At 43.6% G+C, this 19,457-nt stretch overlaps 1 long non-coding RNA gene across 4 annotated transcripts in view; it reads right to left on the bottom strand.

Moving 5' to 3' along the window:
• The window catches only part of LOC139756620 (uncharacterized), a 47,021-nt gene that overhangs the window by 806 nt on the left and 26,758 nt on the right, over positions 1–19,457 (bottom strand). For 2 of the 4 annotated variants that reach the window (XR_011714397.1, XR_011714399.1), the window contains exons 3-5: positions 4,771–4,876; positions 2,500–2,674; positions 350–453 (exon numbers count right to left, since the gene is read on the bottom strand). This is a non-coding gene — a long non-coding RNA (uncharacterized lncRNA). Of the gene's footprint in view, positions 1–11; positions 454–2,499; positions 2,675–4,770; positions 4,877–19,457 lie in introns of those variants that run through there. The other 2 variants (XR_011714398.1, XR_011714396.1) reach the window with 2 other exon arrangements.

Below are 19,457 nucleotides of genomic sequence, written 5' to 3'. Positions count from 1 at the left end.
GAGGGGTTTACCTCCTCCTGTCGGGCCTGTCATTTCTATTAACGACTGGAGCCCCGTCTACGCTGGTCTCTAGGAACAAGACACCCTACAGCTGTTGGACTAGGCCAGCAAAGGAGTGGACTTAATTGTCACCGAACATATTTGGGCAGAAATGGTGTACGACTGGCAACCAGGAGACAAGATGACTGGCCATCAACTACGTCCACTCCCTTCTGGAACTCTACAGGCTGGATGAGGTATTAAATTGTGCCTCAAAATTGGGTAGGTTTATTATTGCATAATGAACATTAGTGTCATCAACGAGTGATAACGAAGAATATCAGCATTGTACAGTTAAGTATACACCTACCTGTTCAGATACTTAACCGTACTACAGCAGCGCTTGGTTCAGTGGCTTGCATCAACCACCTGAAGTCTTCTCCTACCTCCAGCTTGATAGATGTCACACCTTCTCTGAAAAGTATGAGGTACATTTTGATTATTAGGATGATGAATGTCACTAATCTACCATCGTAGAAGTTTTTGGTATTGAGAAGATAGATCTATTTTCATCCACAAAGGATAATGACACTATGAAGCGTTGTGTAAATTTACTGTGTGTCAATGTTTATGAAAGTTTGGAAAAAAGAAAAAGATAGACTTGTGTGTTACCAACAGTATGAAACAAATGAATTTTCATTTTAATGAGGATATTACATTCTATCAAAATTTATACAGAAGCTTGAATATTTTGCAGATACAAAAGAAAAATGTACTCTTTTCCGCACGTTCTCAACAATTCAAAATATGTTTAACAAATAGCTTGATATTTTTTACGAGTCTTATTTCAGGCTAATATGAATTTTAGTAAGGTTTCTATCCATAGTTATATTCCGCTTAAACAAAATGCTTATAAAACATTAACTGACTCTGCATATTACTGCCTGTGTTTTTATTTTCAAAGAGTATAACAAAGTATTTGCATGTAGATGGAAAACATTGTTATACTTTGAAAGAATTATCTTAATTATTTTACATCCATGTGCAATACACTGCTTAACATTTCCTTAAAGACTATAGTATGTTAGTGTCTGTAAATATTTTAGGCAGATTGTGTTTGCATGTGAAAGTCAATATGTTGTGTACGTTTAATAAAGATCTTTGATAAAAGGTGCTTCTTTCTATATGTCTCGTGTTTGCCTTCGTCTCAATCTCTTGCGCTCTTCCCTCTCTCTCCCTTCCTCACCCGTGTATTTCATTCTAAAAATCTGTCTCCGAGGGAAATTGCCTGCCCAGGGGGAAAAAATATCGTAAAGGCAATTTTCATAGCCAGAGAAGAAAGAAATTAATATTACGACGCAGGACCCGAGTTTACTGCTGGCCCACGCCCGAAGACTGGGAGCTAGTAAAGACGGGTCAAGCCACAAAAGGGTACTACTTTACTAGAGAGGATCTGATGATAAAGAAACATCAGGGGTTATATCTTATGAGATTGGATCCCCCTCTCTCGCCTCACACTGGATTAAACTCATTTTGATGGGGTTAATATGTTTCCTGTTGTGGTCTCCTCCCCCACAAACCAGGTTTGAACCATCTCTCACCATCATTCAGGGTTAGGCTATAGGGACGAGAGTAGGATAGACGATTCTCCACCTGCCCCTTTGATGTCGTGGAACAAGAGCACGGCAAAGATATCATTCCAGGTAGCCAGGCATGAAATGCCATCCGAATATTTTACCTACCCTTGTAAAATGAAGGAGGGGGGGGGGGGGGGGGGGGTAGGGGAATTGATTCGAGGCTCTCCGTGTGTTCCCAGGGATGTGATGATAATGATAATGTCTCAGCCTTACAGGACCTTTCTCTACCTTTCCAACAGATGGTAACACCAAGGTAAGGCGCAGCTACTTGGTGGGATGTTACTAGAGACAGAGACTCCACGAACGGAGAGAGACAGAGGAGATAAAATCAGGGAGATGCAGTGAGTGGAGATGGTTTTGCAAAACACATGTCTCAGTGCCCTGAATCTAGCAGTATTATGGGTCTCTCAGTGTCATGGGTCTCTCGCCTCAATAGGTCTTTCATCTCCATGGACCTCTTGGTACATGGGGTTCTCTTACTACAATGAGACCCCCCACATGCAGAGACTCTTCCAAAAGTCTATATACCACATATTACAAACGTCATCCTAGTAACAAATACACCAAATGTATGTTAACTGAGACGGTGAGGCTTCGTCGATAGGGTGGAGGGAGAAGGGTGTCCGTCAGTCAGTCAGTCGGGGAGGACCCTGATTGGTGACGTGAGAGGGATGAAGACCCGGAGGGCAAACACAGAGCAGGGAGGAGGTGGACAGACGACGATGATGATGATGTCAGAACATCACAAGAGCAACATTATGACAACTGGAGGGATCTAGCAACCCTGATAAGACCGAAGTGTTTCCAGGAGGCCTCCTTGAAGCTGACGTGATTAAGAAAATTAGTGACTAAATGAGTTGAGAATTCTCTAGTGTTTACGTACTTGATGGCGTCATTGGGGAATTAATCAACCGTAGGCCCCTCTTCGATATGGCATAGAAGGATAGATCCTGTTCGTATAACTCTTCTTCACAGCAAGTCCAATAGGAGAGTGTAGACAGCATCAACACGGCAGTTCAGGGTCGTCAAGAGAGGTGTTGGTGAGGAGCGAGTCAAGGCTGAGAGTGAGACCCAAAGTATAAATGTCTTGATACTTTACATATACAATCATAAGTGATGTATAAGAATAAATGAAATACACAATATATGAAAAATGTGAGATATATACTGGCATATTGAGTGGAGTATATGTTCTCGGTCGTAGAATATGACCTATAAACAATCTAAAGTTTGTCACTTATATAATCTAATCTTATAGTTTGATAATTACAGAAACGACGTAATCAACGACAGAAGAATTGTAATTAATCCAAGAAGCACCGTAATTAACCAGAGAAGAACTAATTAATTCAAGGCCTGTAATTAACAACAGAAGCATTGTAATCGATCAGAGAAGAGCTGTAATTAATCCTAGAGCTGTAGCTATAGAAGCAGTGTAATTAATCACAGAACTGTAATCAATCCCAAAAGAACTATGATTACACACAGAAGCATTGTGATTACCCATAGAAGCACCGTAATTACCCACAGAAGCATTAACCAAAGAAACACTGTAATCAACCACAGAAGCAACGTAATTGCCCACAGAAGCAATGCAACTAAATCAGAACCTATAAGGACAAGCAACACATCCTCCCTACAGATCCTATCATCCCTAGAGACAGATCTCTCACCCTCACCACAGGTCTCATATACGCTGAATGAAGACGTAATACACTGCTGTTATTTGACTCGTCATCTTGCTCCTTGTTGGTGCTTTGTAAGGGTCGTGTGAGGCCAAGGGTGGCTCGCCATGAATCTTGGAACAAAGCAGGCCAGGTGGCGGGCAGGAAATAAGCTGACCTCTGAGAGAGATTTATGGGTGTGTGGTAGGTTTGTGGGTAGTGGAGGTGTGGCAGCTTGTGTGTGTGTGTCGTGGAGGTGTAGCAGGTTGTGTGTTTGTGTGGGTAGTGGAGGTATTGAAGGTGTGTGTGGAGTGGATGTATTGCAGGCGTGCGTGTGGTGTGTAGCGGAGGTGTGTATGTGTGTGTGTGGGTAGTGGAGGTGGGGCAGGTGTGTGTGTGTAGTGGAGGTATTGAAGATGTGTGTGTATAGTGGAATTGTAGTAGGTGTGTGTGTAGTGGATGTATTGCAGGCGTGCGTGTGGTGTGTAGCGGAGGTGTGTATGTATGTGTGTGTGTGGGTAGTGGACGTATTGAAGGTGTGTGTGTGCATAGTGGAATTGTAGTAGGTGTGTGTGTTGCTGGCGTGCGTGTGGTGTGTAGCGGAGGTGTGTGTGTGTGTGTGTGTGTGTGTGGGTAGTGGAGGTGGGGCAGGTGTGTGTGTGTGTAGTGGAGGGACTGAAAGTGTGTGTGTGTACAGTGAAATTGTAGTAGGTGTGTGTATGTAGTGGAGGTATTGCAGGCGTGCGTGTGGTGTGTAGTGGAGGTGTGTGTGTGTCATACATATCATTAACCTAGAAAATAAGAAAAAACCCGGAAATCTACGAAATATCGAAAGGAACGAAGTAGACTCATTCCATCTGAATGAAACTAACCGAATAGGAAACGTGAGGAGGAGATATATCACGAAAGGTTATGTATAAAGATGGATAACTGAAAGAAAAAAACAGAAAAGACTTTGCCCCTGATGATTATTAAGAAACTTAGTAAGTTTGGGCCTTGGGCTAAGAGCCTGCTGAACCCGGATGGAGCTTACAAAACGAACCATAAATATTTTTTTCTCTCAATCTTCTCCTAAAATTGACTCGAATCCACAATCATTATCTTTTCTTTCTATCCTGTATTCATGTTATACATATAACCCTTTTCATCACCTCTTATCTCCTATGTGTCTGTTGTCTGAACACCTGTACTATGCTATAAAGATATAACCCTGCTTATAAGACCTCTTTTATCGTCTCGTTATCACACACACACACACACACACACACACACACACTGGACGATAATCTTCGTCCATATCTGGAGAATGACAGATGGATGTGATTCTGTCATCCTTGGGCTCAAGGGACGTTACCTGTCGTCTCTCTCTCTCTCTCTCTCTCTCTCTCTCTCTCTCTCTACGATTCCGTTAGAAAAAAATTATATACCAATCTTGAAGCGAATCGTACTTTTGATGATGATCTGTTGACTATTGGCCAATGTAGTAGTACCTTGCAGTCTGCAGTCGTGTTTTTCATCCTAGATGTTCCTCTGTCTCTAACGCCTCTGGGCGAAGGGGTAGGCTAGGGTAGGAAGCACCACTACCCACGTTACGTCCTGTGTGAGGTACAAAGTCCATTAGGAGAGGAGAGAAGGGCTGGAGAAGGTGAGCTGGTGCGGGAAAAAATGATGTAATCGGTTTGAATCTGGAGAGAGAGAGAGAGAGAGAGAGAGAGAGAGAGAGAGAGAGAGAGAGAGGAAGGGGGGGTAGGTTTGCATTCTGCTCGCTCTTTCTCCTCGACACAAAAACAGCGGCCACAAAAGAGCAACACTCCAATAACAATCCCCTTGCATAAAAAAGAAAAAAAAAATCGCGAAAATATAAATTTCGTATCTTGTTTTGACTTTCAGATGAATAAATTCTCCTCTCTTCCGCTAAACAACATTGAATCGCATCACATTAAAGTTCCAGTCCTCTTCTATAACTCAGTGACGACCAGACTCCACGTCAGTCAGACCTGCCTAATATACTTCATCACTCCCACGACACCTTCTACAACCTCCAGTACAAGTCTGGTTTATATTGTTGAACTGATTCTCTTAAGTCTGGTCTATGACAAGAGACCAAGACACACTTCCCACAGATGAAGACTCGTACTAGGGCCTGGCAAGTCACAAGCACCTGGAACTTGTATATAGTAAGATTACTTGGTTTATAATCAAATAGATAACAGTGAACATTATTCATTGTGGATGATCTATACATAACCTACCTTTCCTGAAATATACAAGTTCTTTTCAGAGTGAGTTTCTATCCTTGTTTATCTGTGAGCTTATCAGCCCCGTCCTTGCCTATCTGAGAGCTTATCAGCCCCGTCCTTGCCTATCTGACAGCTCATCGACCCCGTCATAAAATTTCCTCCGACCTTACACACACAGACGCTGATGTATGACGTGTGGACCTTCGGAAGACATCTACGAGATTGCTAAAGTCTACGACCTGACATCCAAATCTCATCTGAATAAATTTCCTCGGTCTCAAGGAAGCAGATGAGAAGAAATCTTTTTAAAGAATTTTTGATTAAGTTCGGAGGAAGAACAGGATTATACAGCTATCATTCTTCTTTGGTATGATAACGTAGGATGTATCCTTTGACTTGTATATATATGTGGAGGCAAGACAATCTATGGATAGAGGAAGGTGATGACGGAAGGTACCTGAGATGTGTCCCTGAAGAGGCAGACTTTCAAAGACCTTCCTGAAGGAGATGAGAACGTCCAAACGACTCCTTAGGGAAGACTGGCTTCATGCTCGATGCATGGCGGAAGAAGACTTCCCATTAGATGAAGGTGATGTGTGGTCTTTCTCGGTTCATAAGAGGCGAAAATAAGTTCAAGATGCACTGCCACCAAGGGAGAATGTGTGTGGGTGTGTGAGATCGATCTTCAGTGTCGAATACTTCGGGGCCATTCTGATGTGAGAGTCTGGAAGACGAAGTTATATGAAGGTCTGGACTCTTGGGGAGGAGGTGGTACGTGAGAGTCCAAATGGCGTGGAGGTTCGTACTCTGGGGGTATGTGGATGTTGTCATGCTGGAGAGAGATCACAGGTGTAATCTTGAAGAGACAGGGTTAGTATTGAAGAGAACTTTTGAGAGATATTAGCGAGACGGAGTTGAAGATACAAACGAGACACACAATGTAGAAAATTAATGAGATCATTAGAACACTAATGGAAAGTATCAACACTTTACATCGATACTTAACACATCTGCTGATGAATGTTCTACACGAAGGGATACAAATCAACAGATCATAAGGCTCGACGCAACATACAGCTTGAGGTAGATAAGCTGCTTCAGCCTCAAACCAACAGACAGCATGGAACAGATAAGCTGCTTCAGCCTCAACCCAACAGACAACATGGAACAGATAAACTGCTTCAGCCTCAACCCAACAGACAGCATGGGACAGATAAGCTGCTTCAGTCTCAAAATCCAACAGAGACCCTTGGACAGAAGAAAGGCTGTTCCAGCACCACCCAAACTGACAGCCAGCCTGAGACAGAGAGGCAGCTCCAACCTCAACCTCTCAGACAGCCTGGGACAGTAAGGCTGCTCCAGCCTGAACGCAACAGACAGCCTCGGTAGACAGTAATACTGGTCGATCCTCGACCCAACAGATAGTCCGAGATAATTAGACAGGTTCCGAATGTAAGATATTACATTAATAGCAGGAATTTAAGGTGATCTAAATGATTGGAAAAAATAAACTTAGGATTATATGAAGCATTGGTCAAGGTTATCTAAATGAGGTACACCGCAAATCTAGTTGCGAAATACATCGAGCATTATTACGAACTCTAAGGTCATAAGACTCACCCAGCTAGATAATGCTCTTGGCTCTGGCCTCATTAAGATCGCTTATCAGTCGCTGTAACTTAGTCTTAATGATGTGGATCTAATTTCTTGTCCTTTGGAGGATTATGAACCATATTCCAGGTTCCTGGGCACAAAGGAATCAGGAGCGGGTCTGGATAATGATGCTCTCGGTGCAGGTCAACGGAGGTCTCAAAAGTTATAGACGAAATGTTTGCTTAAGAACCTGGTGGCTGGTACTGGAACTTTATGAGTTCATCTGTCTAATCTAAGACATCACCCTCATAATTAACATCAGCTTTGAGCGATCGTTTTCCAAACTACAGATCAAGAGATCGGAGTTGCAAAAAATTTACGAGTTTAGGTCTTTAAGTCTCCTCCATCTCTTCGTTATGTAGAACTAAATCATGTGCTGTGGCGAGTGAAAAATTGTGGAGGACGTTCACTCCAAGCGACACCCACAACACAAACTCTTGGAGCCTAGATTTTCCAGAGTCGGGTTCAACACCTGCAGGTGGTAAGATGCCGAGGATGTGTGACCTCACCTTGGTTACCGGAATTTTTCATGAATGAGACATTGCTCGAGATAAGAACAGGGGCAGGTGACTGTGGTGTGACACTTAGCCTTTTTAAGGGATAGAAGATGTCATGCTTGCTATAGGCAGATGATTCCATGATGTTAGATTAGAGGAAGAGCTGGATAGAATAGTCGGTCGTTTCATTTGCTGAAAGTAAGTGTAGTTAGAAGTAAGACCAGTTCTTGAAAAGTATGGGAGATCGTAATGTGATATACTGGGAGGACATGGTGAAGAACTGGAAGCTATGGATGAGTTTAGATGTCTTTTAGTAGTCAGGTTCTGCAAGGATGGTGGTGACAATGCCGAAAGTCGAGGGTAGAATCAGGCAAGACGAAAAGAATACGAGGTACACTGAGGGATAAGGTCTATGAAAATGAAAGTACTGCATATGCAGGAAGTTGGCGTGAACAAGTGCTAGTCCCATCTCTGAAGGATTGTGTTTGAAACTCAAGTTTATATGCATCGGAGTAGGCTAGTAGTACGAGCAGTTACGATGGGTTCCTTGCTTAGCGAGGTCGAGCTGGATAGAAAGCTAGAATGAAGAACGATACGAGTAGGATGTGTGGTTGTAAGGATAGCATTCGACGGACGCACAGAGGGAAGTATTGTAGGTTGGTATGACCAGATAGAAGGTGTGGCCAGTGTGAGGTCATCACAGAGATACATAACACAGCATAGCTGAGGCTACGAAGATGAGAGGATGAGACACAGTGATACGGATGGTTACGAGTGAGCATATTTCAGGTTAAGATGCTATAGCAGTGACTAGGTGTCAGATGTAATGGAATGATTTCGTGAATCGAGTTTAGTATGAATGATGACTATGGTCTCACTAGGTGATCAATGTAAGGTACGAAACGAAAACTAGTATGAAGCAATATCTAAGTATTTATATATATATATTCAACACAAAGGTCATAGATTGATGATGCGTATAAAAGATTTTGAAAACTGTTTGTATCTGACACACCAAACGAAAATTGGGAATGAAATTAAGGATATATATATATAAACCGTAAACTAGAAAATGCCACAGAATCGGTTCATGTAATCACATTTGAGTTTCGGACCACCACGGCTCGCTGGCTTCAAAAGCGACAAAGAGCGAGTCCATATCAAGCCAAGAATGCTACTAGTAAGGTACGTTTCATATGCTTGGTTCTGGAGTGTGTTGCTCCTACGTACCTAACCTGACAGCAAGACTGAGGAGGAATATCTCGTGAGGTAATTCCAAAGTCGGGGTTGTGATACTCTCCATGCTACTGATAACCAACAAGAGAATTCGTTGTCGTGCGATATACATCACAAGATACACCATGATCAATGCTTACTCGATGCTGAAATGTGTGTGAGAAAGGCCGGTAGATATCAACAACAAAGATGTGCGTTTCATCCGGTTCCTTTTCGTAATCAGGACGAACATTGTCTGTCTCGCTTCGAAAACCACCGAGCCATGAGTCGAAGCTTTTGTTGGAGGGTTCCCTCGCTCTCATACCCCATACTGGCACAATCCCCACCACCAACTATGTCCATCACACCTCCACAATAAGGAAGACTTAACGTGCACGAAGCACCACAGTGTCGGTGTTACTCGGATATCTGAGGTAAAGAGAGACAAGAGTTCCGGGAGCTGAGGATTCTCTGATCCGAGACCCGTGGCTTCATATCCACCATCAGCGAGAGTGATAGTATGATCCTCACAATCCAAGCTGGGGGCTGATCGCTCCATCTCGTCTGCATAATGTCTCGTTGACACCGATAACGTGAGGCACCGAGATGTGATGTTTCCTGGTGTGGTGTTTGCCTTGCGATGTAAATAATATCTGTTGGCAAAGACTATCGTCGGTTTTTTCCTTGTAAAATTATTTACAATATATTCCACCTCAGGTTCCATTGAGCATCGATCATGAAAGATAAAAACTCGTATCAAAAGAGGATCTAGGGACTACGTCAGCCTGTGTCGGGAGAGATGATGCTGGTACCTGAGACACTTGCTCTTCGATCGTTGCTCATTTACCGTTTTCTTTGATGCCATTTTCTTATACATATTCGCCTTTTCCCGCATTGGCGAGGTAGCGTTAAGAAAAGAGGACTGAGCCTTAGAGGGAATATTCTCACTTGGACCCGCTCTCTGTTCCCCTTTTTCATATTTTTGGAAAAGTGAAAAACAGGAGGGGAGGATTTCCAGCCCGATGCCCCCTCTCCTTTTAGTCGCCTTCTACGACACGCAGGGAATACGTGGGAAGTATTCTTTCCTCCCCTATCCCCAGGGATAATATATATATATACATATTACCTCCTAACTTCAGTTTTCATTTTCTGTAACTAGATTCTAGCATGCAGGGTTCAGTGATTTCAAAAACAGTCATGGTTTAAGAAGCTTCTCAGATGTTTACGATGCCTTACTAGAAAATTTTGAATGGATGTTGATGAAATCTTGATAACAGCCAAGTCGCCTGTAGTTTCCAGGGACTGCACATCGCTGGGGGAGGTTTAACGAGGCCCCTGCTGGAGGCAGGGGACGGGGGCGACAGGTGAGTAAGCCTGGCTACACCTAGACTCATGAGTTAAGGTGGTCACATCTAAATTAGATGGGTCACATCTTACTCAGATAAGTAAACCTGGTCATTTCAGACTTAGATGAGACAACCAGGTCATAAGGGGTCAATAGTCGGTTGTTAAGGACTAATTAGCCGTGTGAACTGTGTAAGTGATACGACTTAAATATCAGATAAACCAAACGTATCGTCAGGTCACTTGGTGTTCTGTAGGGATGGTGGATCACTCAGTGTTTTGGTATATCATGCCACACTCCCTGTCCACCGTCACTCCCACACTCCCTGTCCACCGTCACTCCCACACTCCCTGTCCACCGTCACCCCCACACTCACTGTCCACCGTCATTTCCACACTCCCTGTCCACCGTCACTCCCACACTCCCTGTCCACCGTCACCCCCACACTCCCTGTCCACCGTCACTCCCACACTCCCTGTCCACCGTCACCCCCACACTCCCTGTCCACCGTCATTTCCACACTCCCTGTCCACCGTCACCCCCACACTCCCTGTCCACCGTCACTCCCACACTCACTGTCCACCGTCACTCCCACACTCCCTGTCCACCGTCACTCCCACACTCCCTGTCCACCGTCACCCCCACACTCACTGTCCACCGTCACTCCCACACTAACTGTCCACCGTCACTCACAGCTGATACCGGTCGTTATCTTCTTATCTTCTCACCAAACCAACATCAGGAACGGTGTGTGTGTGTGTGTGTGTGTGTGTGTGTGTGTGTGTGTGTGTGTGTGTGTGTAACCGTTGATGTTGGATATGTGTGATATTCTGGAAGGGCTATGACCTGCCTGGATCTTGATATGTAAATGAAACTTCCATGGTGTTCCCCCTCTTCCCCTGGTTTTACCTCCTTGTGGTTCTTTCTCATTTTTCCTCATTTTGCCTCTTTTCTCTTTGATTCTTCGTCTCGATTTTTAGCTCTGCTTCTCGTCTGGCTCCACCTCACTTCCTCTCGCTCTCTCTCACTTATTCTGGTTCTGACTTTCTTCCTGTGGCTCTGTCTCTCATCCTCTGCCTCATTCTCTCTCTCTGGTTCTGTCTCTCTCTGGTTCTCTCTCTCTCCTCCTCTGGTTCTGTTTCTCCTCCTCTGGTTCTGTCTCCCCTCCTCTGGTTTTGTCTCCCCTCCTCTGGTTTTGTCTCCCCTCCTCTGGTTTTGTCTCCCCTCCTCTGGCTCTGTCTCTCCTCCTCTGGCTCTGTCTCTCCTCCTCTGGCCCCGTCTCTCCTCCTCTGGCCCCGTCTCTCCTCCTCTGGTTCTGTTTCTCTTCCTCTGGTTCTGTCTCTCCTCCTCTGGTTCTGTCTCTCCTCCTCTGGCCCCGTCTCTCCTCCTCTGGCTCTGTCTCTCCTCCTCTGGCTCTGTCTCTCCTCCTCTGGCCCCGTCTCTCCTCCTCTGGCCCCGTCTCTCCTCCTCTGACCCCGTCTCTCCTCCTCTGACCCCGTCTCTCCTCCTCTGGCTCTGTCTCTCCTCCTCTGGCCCCGTCTCTCCTCCTCTGGCCCCGTCTCTCCTCCTCTGGCCCCGTCTCTCCTCCTCTGGCTCTGTCTCTCCTCCTCTGGCTCTGTCTCTTCTCCTCTGGTTCTGTTTCTCCTCCTCTGGTTCTGTCTCTCCTCCTCTGGCCCCGTCTCTCCTCCTCTGGCTCTGTCTCTCCTCCTCTGGCTCTGTCTCTCCTCCTCTGGCTCTGTCTCTACTCCTCTGGCTCTGTCTCTACTCCTCTGGCTCTGTCTCTCCTCCTCTGGCTCTGTCTCTTCTCCTCTGGTTCTGTTTCTCCTCCTCTGGTTCTGTCTCTCCTCCTCTGGCCCCGTCTCTCCTCCTCTGGCTCTGTCTCTCTTACTCTCGCTCTGCCTCTCTTCCTAGAGTGGTTCTCCTTTTCCCTGCAGCTATATATCCCCCTAACTCCACAGTTAATCTTGACCACACCGTTTATTCCTGGACGCCTCTCACCTCTTGTTCTCTTTACTTTTACCTTTAAGAGGGACAATGTTGACCACACGTGCGCGTCGGCCCTCCCAGTGACACTGTTCACCACACTTGGCTGACTGTCGTCCAGCAATTCGTCCTCAGTCACCTGATTACGCCGGCCGTCCCACACTCCCTTGCACTATACATATGGAGTCTGGTCTTACACACACACACACACACACCATACACACAGTGTATTCTATAAAACCATGTGTGTGCTGATATCCTTTACACATGCGTGGGATTCACTCCTTTCACCTCAAAAGTTACAACTTTTACTCTCACGATTCCAAGTGACTAATAACAGATACGAGCTAATGAGACGAGGGAGGGAACTCCCTGTCTACAGGATCAAATGTTGAGGCGGAGAAGCGTATATTTAGCGAGGGAGCAACGCTCATAATGGACGCGTTGCTGAACAGATGAGAGGGAGGGAGAAGATGGGACCAATAATTTCATCATCAACAGAGTGAATACGAGGCGACGAAGGTCTTGACCCATCCTCTCACTTGGGTAACCCTAGAGTGACGTAGATGATCAAGAGGATATCAACGTGAATATTTTACATTAGCATTACGATCGCCTGTGCCACTTTGATTCTTATAAATGCAGAATAAAATCGGGTCGGAGGCAGACAACGCAATAGACTTTTTTTATGAAATGTAAAGAACATTTTATTGGGTAGATTTAAGGAGACGGATGGGGGCTGGCTTTGAACGTAATGACATTTTTTAGTGCAGCAGCGACAGCAGCAATAGCAGCAGCAGCAGTCTACGCTGAGGCAACCCATGTCTCGCTCTCCCCCTCCCTCATGTCCACCACACATGGTAGACCGTCATACTGCAACCCAAGCCTTTCTCAACCCATTCCTCTTGCCCACCGCGCCCCTGACAGACCAGGGCGAGGCAACCCATCCTTCGCTCGCTGCCTCCACTAACCCAACACTTCTGGCTCACCACACACACACTACCTGACCATAGAGGTACTTACGGTTAGATCATGTAAATATACACTATTATATAGCTCATTTGTGATCAATAGACAGTAAATATCCCTCTGACGTCATGCTACCGAATCTTTCTTGTATCTAAATGATATTCTGAATAGTCAATGAGTCATTTGAACACAAAAAATGAACATTTTCACAACTCTTGAAAGCTCAAACTGTTCTCTTCTTTTGTTTCTGTTGGGCGACAACGCACGGGGGAAAAAGAAACCACCCCAACAAAACAAACAATATGGAAATTGAAAAATCCAACAACTTTAGAAAAGAAATTTGGAACGTTTTCGTTCATGGCTCACACCTGTTACACCTCCAGCTGATCTATACCTTGTATGCTATCAAACTTAAAAGTTAGAGCTGAATAAATGGACTCATAAAAACACCTATCCACATGTATGTATATATGAAAATATATACTTCCACTCTCGTCCCTTTTAGTCACCTTATACGACACACGTGATATATATATATATATATATATATATATATATATATATATATATATATATATATATATATATATATATATATACTGATAACTACCAGCAAAATGATCGTATACGACATACACACGATATATGCATGTATATATATATATATATATATATATATATATATATATATATATATATATATATATATATATATATGCAGATATCCACGAGGAAAATGAAACATGATAAGTTCTGGGACTACGTGCGATATATATAGTCACTGCACCGTACCCACGATGGTACTGCCACATGAGCCATAGCTTTATGTAAATTTAAGAGGGAGTTGAGTGGATTCACATGTACGTGCCCACGCCAGGCCAGTAGCTTACCGTCAACAGTGCATTAGTAATCTTCTGGCAGCGTCGCTGCTGCTCCTTCTTGGTACATGTGACCTGAAGACAACGCTACTGGATGCAGCCCAGTGGAAATTTAGGTCCGTGCCTTAAACATGAGTAATAGATGTTCAGTCCTGTGATACTCTGGCACCAGACATCGCCCACTATACACTCCTCTCCCATCACACACACACACACACACACATATATATATATATATATATATATATATATATACATATATATATATATATATATATATATATATATATATATATATATATATATATATATATATATATATATATATATATATATATATATATATATATATATATATATATATATATATATATATATATATATATATATATATATATAATATATATATATATATATATATATATATATATATATATATATATATATATATATATATATAATATATATATATATATATATATACCTTTCTAATTATCTCCTATGGATACAGAACACTCACTGATGACGGTCATAAAAAACACCTACGACTTAAATCAAGAGCCTTTGACCTTCTGTCGTGAAGTATTTATTCAACTAGAACTGAACGCCATTAATCTGTATACACACTCGGTACTTGTGTATTCAAACTCGGCCCTTCGAGTATCAACCATCAGCGCACCTCTCTGCCAACTCCTGCCTCTCATACTGTTCAGATCCACGTCGAAAAAGAAAAGCAAAGCTGTTGGTAAAAGCCAAAACAAGTCCTCAGGTTCATGTCTATTGCAGGAACAGAAGTGGAGTACCAGGGGAAGGTTGTACCTCCTTGCAGGGGTATAGAGGGGTGAGAACGTCAGACGTGACCTCTTCGGGGAAACTAAGGGACTGAAGGACTCCTGAAGGTGGGCTGAAGGTGGTGTCTTCTGTGGAACGAACGAACAGGAAACTAGAGATAGACTTTGAGACAAAATGTTTCGAGGAAGGAGAGAGGATGGAGGAAGGATCATGTCGCCATAAAATGTCTTCTTGGTACTATAGTAAGAACATGGAGGATGAACCATGGTCAGTACTCATAGGAAGAAATATCGATAGGTTGGATAACAAGAAACTGCTGGAGGAGGAGAACGCCCTTAGTGGCCTTAGGGATGTTAAAGGTACACACACACACACATGCCAGCACGACCTGTATCTATTGAGGGAGTGAGAGTTGAAACGATGTGTGTCCTCAAAATTTACGTTTCATATGATTAGCGTAAATGAAGGCAAAGAATACTCACACACACACAAACACACACACACGCACACATGCACACACACACACACAAACACACGCGCGCACATGCACACACACACACACACACAAGGGCTAAACCGAAGCTTATGAATGTGTTAGGATAATTCGTCCAGTAATCTGATAATCTAAGCTGTGGATGACATAATCTGGCGTCAGTACGATTGCGTAACAGCTAGAAACTGGATGCGAGCTGTGTGTGGGTGTTGTCGTCTGTTGCTAACGCTGACTTGCGCAGTTGGGAAATATGAAAGAAGGTAACTTTAAGAGAGGGGAAGACAACACTAGAGTCAGAGTTATTAATGTCGTTTATGCTACCAAGTTACTATTGTTTCATGAATCATATAGACTAGTATGTCTGAGAGACAGAGGTTAAGACGCCCAAGGTAAATAGTGATTATGACTTGTTGACCAGGAAGAACAGCAAACAGAAATATATCATGTAAGACAAATATTGCATCTCAAACAGGATAACCCGTAACCAATTTTGTAAAGTCTTTTATGATTATAGATTCCTACAATTCATGCTAATTCTTTAAAAGACAAGTTTTGAGTCTTTCCTGAAGAATTTCTATGGTAAGACTTGGAGCCCAGATAAGTAATCATCTATTGTATCTTATGGGAAGAGAGTTTTACACTCGAGGGGTTTCAACCTCTTGACTGTGAAGAGACAGGAGTGTATTAGGTCTTCATTACTTTCAGTCTCTAGATCGCATGATGAAGGTGTTCATAGACGGGTCATAAACATGGCTTTTGGCACCAAGTTCTTCAAGTCTCACCCGTTGTTCACGTTCGTGCCAGAAACACCTGCTACCGCTCACCCCTCCTTCATACTACTACCAGAAACACCTGCGACCACTCACCCCTCCTTCATACTAGTACCAGAAACACTTGCTACCACTCACCCCTCCTTCATACTACTACCAGAAACACTTGCTACCACTCACCCCTCCTTCATACTCGTACCAGAAACATTGCCACCGTCACTCATCCCTCTTGCACACTAGTACCAGGATCACGGCTGCTTAACTTACTCCTCCTTCATACTAGTACAAGGAAAACCCTGAACCTAGCTGGCTACTTTCTGCCACCACACAGATCACGATGGAGAAGCAAGGTCACGCTGCTCTACCCTCCACCCGTGCCATGAAGGCAGGGAATATCTGTGTGGCCAACACCAAGTCTCCATTGTGTAGTAATCACTATAAAGAAATGGACTCAAGAGGAATTCGATTGCCCTACAAAAAATCTGAGCAACGGAATGAAAGTCTTTAGATTCAAATACTCTTCGAAATGTATGTTGTAAAATCTTAACTGATAAGCGAATAGTGTGAACTATGCAACTAAGCTCTCACTTTAATTAGACTATAAAACTCCAGCATTATCCATCAGACTCTGACAGTTACTCTTGCAGCAGCAGTGAATAACGAATCCCTCAAACATACCAGATTCTAAATATATTTTTCATCGGTCTTCAGTACACACCAGACTTGTCATCACCAGAAAACTGGAACTCGTTCGGAGGAAACTCAAAGCGAAATTCATATCGACATGCAGACCATCGAACTACACGGAACTTGGAACATAAGTTTTCCACGTCTGGTCCCGTGGACACGCGAGTTATCCACAGTCCACACTTGTCTTTGCTCAGCTCACCCACAGCCAGGATGGATTACGCAGCTGTCATGCACCCAATATTGCCTACAGTTTACTTCTGGTCTTTCTAAAAACTTCCCACTAGAAAAAAAAAGACATAAAACGGCCAAGATAATCCATCAATCTCTGTTTAACTGATTTTTCCTGTTGACGTCCAACAGAAAGATTGACTGAAATATCTCCCTCACTCGATGCACCGCAGTAAAGTGTGCTCAGTAAATTTGGGTCATAAATATCTTGCTATCCGCTCTTTCCCCAGCATTTTCCCCTGAGTGCCAAGAACGCTGAAGCTGTCACTCACCCCCTCGCCCACACTCACTAGTCCCTGGAAACTGCTGCCGCCACTCACCCCTCGTTAAACAATAATCATTTCCCCTCCACAGCCTTCATATAAACTACCGTCTGCCACTTAATTGCATCTACATAACTTACGCCAGACTTGATATTCCCTGAAAGTGTGCTGGAACACGAGAGTCAAAACTGATCTGTTTGCAGATGACGCGGCTTTAGTGGCAGGCTTGCGAGAGAAATTTCGGGCGCTAGTGACAGAGGTTAGGAGAGCGTGTAGAAAGACAATTCTGAAAGTAAATGGAAAACTATAATATCTCACAGGGGGAGGAGGATGAAATATGATGATGTTATGAGTGTGTTTGCATAGTGAGGACCCAGACTTGAAGCGTTTCAGGTACCTGAGGTGGTTAGACGTGATAGTAGACGAAGTGAGTAGTAGGATTTAAGAAGTCGGAGCTGAGGTCCTGGGTGCATTAAGGAGCAAAGAAAAATTCTCTGTCTGTGAAGGCAAAGTTTGGAGTTTTCCAAAGTACATCAGTCCTGAAAATTGCTTGATGGATGTGAATCTGAAGCTCAGAATGCAGGCTGTTGGGAATCGAATGATTAAAGGAGGGTTGGTCGTGTAAGAAATAACATTGTCCAAAAAAAGGATGTGGTTATGAATGTAGTCTGACTGAGAGAGCTGACCAGTGTGTGCTAAAATGGTTTTTGCACTTGGAGAGGATGAGTGAAGAGATCCTGATTTGGAGGATTTTATAACAGATGTAGCGGGAGAAGGGAAGGCGAAGGACAGAGAAGGTGATGATAGGAGGGAGTGAGGATGCAATGAGGTATCAGGATTCAAACGTTCAGAAAGGTGAGAGACTTGTCAGTATATGATACACGAGTCTACGTGATGTGGTATGTGAGAGGCGTTGGGAGGAAGGGAGACGTAATTTCAATAAGCTAAACCAGAGCATATGAAGTGGTCAGAGGAGGTATATTGTAGGGTTCGAAGGATGTGGATGGTATGTTTTCGGTGTCGGTTATAGTACATAACCGCTAGAGAGTGATGGATTCATATGAGGCCATGGTATGCTCAGAGTTAGAAGAGACAAGGGATACAATACTATACAAAGGAGTCAGATGTCTGAAACATATATGGAAATAATGGTTGGCAGAGTAAAGTCTAAATACTTTCAGTTCTCTGTGCATTGTACTGAAGATGGACAAGTTATATTTGTATCTATTTTATATAGACGTAAAAACTGAATGGACGGGAATGATTAAACGTCTGGCTGAAAAAAAAGGCAATTCGAATGGTCCTTTTGTTGACGTAAACACCTAGGATGGAAGACGCGATACAGACTCAACACAAGATTGGTCACTTGGCCATCACGATTGTGTGTGTGGATTCTCTCGCGTAGTGTAGGTGAGGCCTTATCCAGGATATACCTGTACCTTAATCACTGGCTCCTTAAAGCCGAGGAGGACCAGATCAACCCACGATATTGCTTCTTAAGTACAAAGTTTGCATGCTTTGTTAAGGCAAGTGGAGCCACCAATGCATCATGAGGAGCCACGGCTTCAGTCGCTATGAGCACCTGGCGTCAAAAGGGGGCTGAGCTCGGCAATGGAGGACAGAGCTACATACTCCTCCACTTTGAACCACATCACATTGCACTCACTCCCTACCGAGTTGCACAGTGGTGACAGGGGGAGGAGAGCTACGTGACGCCTTACCCGAAGTGATGACACGATTGGTGAGAACAGGTCAGCTTCACTTGCTCTCTTGCCTCATGCTCGTGCTAGCCATGGCGAGCAATAACACAAATGGAAGATGAAGGTGGAGAGCCTCGCTCGTCCCTAAGTAATGGAACTATTTGAGAGCACTTGTTGAATCCCACGAGAGTATTGCTTTCTACATATTTTACGTTTAATTCCCAGAATTTCAGAGATTATATATATATATATATATATATATATATATATATATATATATATATATATATATATATATATATGACGGTGAAATCGCACATCAGTAGTTCATGCAATTCTATTTGACATCTGATTTGTCTATATATGTGGCCGACATGTTTCGTGGAGACAGTCCACCTTATCAGGTACCAGTACTTATTCAAATACCAACATCACACTAGGTTCCCGCCGTACAACACCAG

The sequence above is a fragment of the Panulirus ornatus genome, chromosome 22 (assembly GCF_036320965.1).
Source record: "Panulirus ornatus isolate Po-2019 chromosome 22, ASM3632096v1, whole genome shotgun sequence".
In the NCBI taxonomy this organism is placed as follows: Eukaryota; Metazoa; Arthropoda; class Malacostraca; order Decapoda; family Palinuridae; genus Panulirus; species Panulirus ornatus.
Note: the sequence above shows the minus strand (reverse complement) of the source record. Positions and strands in the feature narration are given on the sequence as shown.